The 6,006-nt window shown below is 33.1% G+C and overlaps 1 long non-coding RNA gene across 1 annotated transcript; it reads right to left on the bottom strand.

Annotated features, from left to right (window-relative positions):
* Positions 1 to 1,144: 1,144 nt before the first annotated feature.
* Positions 1,145 to 1,520, bottom strand: LOC127788370 (uncharacterized). Its single transcript, XR_008020339.1, has 3 exons — positions 1,488 to 1,520; positions 1,304 to 1,396; positions 1,145 to 1,219 (listed from the first exon to the last, which is right to left on the bottom strand). It is a non-coding gene; the product is annotated as an uncharacterized LOC127788370 (long non-coding RNA).
* Between the last annotated feature and the right edge of the window lie 4,486 nt (positions 1,521 to 6,006).

The raw sequence follows: 6,006 nt of genomic DNA, 5'->3' as shown, positions 1-6,006 counted from the left end.
GTATCTCACTGCCTAAATGACTGAAATAGTATTGTCTCTTGAACATCAATTGAGAGATGGTGAAGAGATTAAAAAAATTGGAGACTAATATCCGAAAACTAGAGTCAAAAGTACAAATAAATGCTTGAAAAGGATGAATGAATGAAGATCTCTTAAGTTAGATGAGATTAGGAGCCAAGAAGTAGCTTCCACAAGCTAGGAAAGAATGGTTTTTGTTCCAATGCAAGGAAAACCAAAGTTTAAGCTAGAAAAAATATTAGCAAAAACACTATGGAATGGTGAAAGGCAGGCAAATCATCTAAAATGTAAAGGAAGGATCAGAGGCAAACAAAACAAGTACTTAAGTAAATCAGAGGTAACTAAGGTTTAATGCTGCAAGATAAATTTATCAATCCAAATGAACAGGAAATAAAAGAATTGGAGCTTCATGCTGACTCTTCTGTAATTGGAGTTGCATTCTAATTTTTGGAATGAAAGCAAAAATCAATGCATGAGTATGGGAATGAAGGTTGGGAGATAGAGCAACACATCAAGGAGGGAGAGGGGCAAAAGCATTTAAGTGGTGTGAATCTTTGAGGGGAAGGCCTTAATTTATAGGGTAAGGTACACTAGGTACTACTCACCCAGGAGATTATTTCTTCAAGGGAGAAGGATTATCCAAACACCAACAGGTTTTGACTATCATTAGACATGACTTATCCCATGAAACTCGCTTGCAATAGGACATAGATTAGTTTGGTTTCTTTTCCTGCATCCAAGTTGCCTACTGATCCGGTCAATAACAAGAAAAATCATACACATATGCATGCCTAACCATATAGAATTTAAGATTTCAAATTTCAAAATAACCGACATGTACGGTTGCTCTAAAACCCTTTTTTATTTCTACCATGGAAGTAAAGAGGGGACCAATTTCAGACTCTAATAAACAAAGACATAAAAACAAGCAAAAGGTCTAAGAAGATGACTACACTGGGAAACAAAAGCAAAATGTGTCAAAACTTACGCTTATAGTTCATTAAAAGCAAAAGGTGTCAAAAGCAAAAGGTGTCTAGAAACAAACACTATAAAAACAAATAAATTTGAAAGTCAAGTTTAAGCCTGTGTCAAAACTTACGCTTATAGTTGGTGCTCTTTCATTCACAAAAGATCCGTCTTTCTTCTTATGTCTCGCGATGTATAATAAACCCCTACTCACTGGCTGACCACTCTCAATTTCCTATAATTTAGAACAATTTCACATAAATGTTAGTTGATGTTAGAATGAAAAATTCATACTTAGGATAAATTTTTGTAATATTACCATCTCATGTTTTTTTCTTGCCAAACTCTTTGATCCTCCAGTGTGTGGGATTGTCAATTTGGATTGATTTTCACTATTTTGTAGACACATCTCCTAGATATCCAACAAGAACATCATTAGTTGAATTATACTTATTTAGTTGTATAAAGAGTAGTACTCTTATAAGCAAGATTAGTAACATCACCTTAGTTTTCTCGCGTGCACGATAATCAATGAAAGTTGCCTACTGGTCTTGTGAGATTCCTGGTGGATGTTTTGCAAGATTTGCTTCTCGACCAAAGTGGGATCATAGTACTCGTGGTATAATTTGCATCTATTATCCTTCCATTTTTTTTCCAATGTTTCTCAAAATGAAATTCTTCACATGTCCTTTGTAAACATTAAATTTTTCCTTCAAAAAATAACAATGTTAATTATAACAAAATATTCAAAAAAATATATCAAAACAACAAATATTAGTTAATTACCATGACTCTATTTTTGTAAATTTCATCTTTATATGTGTTGGGAACTTTATGCCAGCTTTCCTAATTGACAGGAAAAACAATAAAATTAGAAGCTAACTCTCCTAAAATCCCTCCCAAAAGTCTGGCTGTATCTCCTATTGGTTGGAGTGATTCATTAAACTCTAACATGACACACTTTCCACGTGCAAGTAACCAAACATCCTTAACCCTTAGCTTTTCTTGTTTTATAACTCCCTGTTAATCTGTCAATCAAAATACATATACCTAATTTAATAATTAATGCAAGTATATAATAATTACACTCAATTTAAATATTTTGTGCATACCTATCACATTAATTGTCCAGTAATGGCGTGATGTAGATGAGCCTGTCGATGGAAAATCCTGAGATAGATGTGGGGTGGATGATTCTGATGGAGTCTGGTTAGATCCTGGAGATGGTGATGGGGCATGGGTAGATAATGGAGGTTACAATGGAGATAGGGAGGATGCTAGAGGCTGTGGTGGAGTTGGGGAGGATGCTAGAGGTTGTGGTGGAGCTAACAATGATGCTGAAGCATGTGTGGGAAGTAAGACATCTCCACCTAAATCGGTAGTGCCTGTCTTTCTTAGACGTTTCTTCTTAATCATGGCTGCATTTTTTTATAAATGAGAAAAACATACACGTATAGATAAAGCAAAGCAAAGCAAAAAAAAAAAAAAAAAGGGAGTAGGAGAAACATAATAATAAGCAAAGTAAAATGCAATATAATATTCTACATTTGCATTAACTAAATCCATAGAATTACATATCCTCATTATCAACATTAGACATTGGATCATCATCTATTTCTTTTGTATGCAGTGCTTTACTTTTATTAATACTATTATTAAGGCTAACAACAGTAACTACTATTATTAAGATAGATTATAGTGTGGGATATATGAAATGAAGCCCAATAACAATGGATTAGCCAGGTGTCTTGGAATTTTAAGTGTGGTGTGTAAGTGTCAATTATTGTCTAATAGTGCTAGGTGGCAGATGAATATACAATTAGAAAATGACTCACCCAATTTGGAAATTTTTGTGGCTAAGGACAAGTCTTCAACTTAGAGCTAAAGTGTGTGTGTGTACAGTAAGCTTTAAAATTGGTGATGATGATATCTGAATTCAAATTGAAGTTAGATGAGTAGTGTAAATACATATTCAGAGAAGTAACAAGGTTTTTGTGCTCTCTGTTAAAGGTGGATAGTTTGCACTTCTAGGTCAGAAATAAAAACATTCAAAGTTTCTTAGGTGGCATGTTGTTGCTATCCAATGAGTAAGCTTATATCTAAACATATGAATGACAAGTTGACAGGTTTCATCACATAAGACCTCATAAAATTAGCAAATAGAAAATGCTCTATTTTAAGGATGCAAAATTCCTAAACTTGAAGATTGCTCTTGTATTACTACAAGGACCGACACAAAATACGAAAGGGAAAAACAACATCAATATATGTTTTATTTATTTAAAATATTCAATTCTAATAATTATACAAATTTGCAAGATACCACTAAAACAACAAATCAAGCCATAATCCCACTGACATCCATTACTGATTGTCATTTAGACGAAGGTGCTATTTCTTCCCAGTCTACATTGACCAACTGCCATGAAAATAGCTTTGTTTGTGTCCTAAGCGGTTATGTATTTATTATCTAATTAATCTAAACCCTTCTAGTAAGACGTGTGAGGTGATGGTGATATATTAGTAAAAATTGGTAAGTTCACAAATTGATTATAATAATAAAAATTTTGTAAAAAAGAAGTCAGGATGCAGAGTATTTTTTATGCAAAAATATTTTGATATTTAAATCAAATTTTCGTATTTAAAAGAGTTAGTAGAGTTTTTTTTTTTTAGATAGCAATGATTTGTCTTTTAAGAATAAGGGCCATTGAAAATTTGTGATAAACATTTTTAATAATTTAAAATTGATTAGGATTCGTAATCTCATTGTTTGCGAGATTAGTAAGACAGATTTATGATGTTTGACTATTTGCTTTGGTGAGAATGAGGGTTTATTGGTGGGAGTTGACCCATGATACATCTCAAGTATAAAAACAAGTATTACCTAAAGTTTTGTACACCAAATAACTTAAAACATGCACGTATAGATAAAGCAAAACAAGACGAAAGGCAAAATAAAAAAAGGCTAACAACAATATAATAAACAAAGTAATTATAATGCAATATAATATTCTATATTTGCATTAATTAAATCCATAAAATTACATATCCTCATCATCAACATTTTCAACATTAGGCATTGGATCATCATCTATTTGTGCTCTTGTGAGTGACAAAATTCCAGTATCATTAGGAAAAAATAACCCTAAGTCTTGTGCTTGATATGGCTCGTTCTCATAGAATGTCTCTTTAGTGTCTTCACCCATATTGTACAAATCTCTTGGTTTTAAATGTACAACAACACTCTAATCATTTTCTACAACATCTTCAACATAGTACACTTGTTGCGCTTGTGAAGCTTCAATATAAGGTTCATCTTCTTCACGCTCACCAGTATGTATCAATCGAGAGAAATTCACTAAAGTAAACTGCAAAGCATCTTGTCTAATCCCTCTATCAGTTATGGTATTGGCACATTTACACTTGAATAGAATAATCCTGAATCGACCATAGTAATTAAGTTCAATTATATCTACCAATTTTCCATAATAATTAACATCTCCATTATCTGGGTTGTTGTCACTGATTCTAGAATGACTGCTTGTTCCAGAAATCACAAAAACTCCATTGTTTTGAGTTTTCAAACTATGTTCTCGTTCCATAGTTCGAAATTTGAATCCATTGACATTATATGCACTAAATCGCCTGGCACGTTGTAGTGGCCCTTGTCCAAGGCACTTAAGATCATCTGAATGGGATTCATTTTCAATCATTCATAATCTAAAATGAAACAAAAGGAAATCGATAAGTGCAATTTTTCATGATTGAAATATTGTTCTTAATAAAATATATCAATGGTAAACCTACACGCTTAGAGAACCAATCAACGAATTCTCGATGTACTGTTCTTTCAATCTCTATAGTTGATCGTGTTCGATTCCCGAGCCTTCTCTTGGTTATCTCTCTAAATTCCCTATATAAAATTAAGTCATTAACTCAACAAGGTAGGAAAATAAGGGATTTTGATAAATTATATATCTTTTATGTACAAACTCATTTCACAAACCGATCGACTAGTTCTGAATTCATTAACACATATCTGTGTGCTTGTCGTTTCTCAATATGAGTAAGGTTGAAATATGAAGTACTCCCAACTGATTTCCCTATTTCAGTAAAAAAACGTTGAAACTTGAGACTATTCATTGTTTGTCGTTTGATCATCAACACGTCCAACCTGATTGAATCTTGTCTCAATGTCCTCCAAGTATCTTGAACAAAAGGTCAAACATTCTTCAACTAAGTAACCTTCAGCAATGAAACCTTCTGGTTGTGCCCTGTTACGTACATAGAACTTCAAATGTCCCAAGTATCTAAAGTAAAAAACATAATTAGAAAATAGTGTTATACATATATACCTGCAAATCCAATGGCAAATAGCAATTATAATATATAGAATATTTACCTTTCTATAGGATACATCCATCGATAATGTACTGGGCCTCCAAGCTTTAGTTCATTCACTAGATGCACAACCAAATGAACCATGATTGTAAAGAACCCAGGCGGAAAAAACATTTCCATATGGCATTGTGTGAGAATGACTCGACGTTGGAGCTTGTCAAAGTCTAGAGGATTCAACACCTTGCCACATATTTGCCTAAATATTGAGCACAAATCAACTAAAACGGTAGACACTTGGTTAGGCAACACATTTCTAATTGATATTGGTAGCAGTTGCTCCATAAGAATATGTGAATCATGACTTTTCAAACCAAATATCTTTCGATGCTTTAGATCAATACACCTAGCAATGTTACTTGAGTAACCATCAGGCACTAAAACATTCTTCAAAGTTGTAAGAAATACATCTTTTTGGGCATTTGACATTGTAAATAAAGTAGGTCGATACTGTTTATTTTCATTTGGCCAAAGATCACTTCTTACGCCCATCTCTTTCAAGTCTTTTCAAGCATTGAGATTATCTTTTTTTTTCCACTTTCATTGAGAATGGTGTACAAGACATTATCACACACAATCTTCTCAATGTGCATAACATCAAGGTTATGGAGCAACAAGTTGTAC

The sequence above is a fragment of the Diospyros lotus genome, chromosome 13 (assembly GCF_014633365.1).
Source record: "Diospyros lotus cultivar Yz01 chromosome 13, ASM1463336v1, whole genome shotgun sequence".
Classification (NCBI taxonomy): domain Eukaryota; kingdom Viridiplantae; phylum Streptophyta; class Magnoliopsida; order Ericales; family Ebenaceae; genus Diospyros; species Diospyros lotus.
This window is presented reverse-complemented; position numbering and strand designations above follow the sequence as displayed.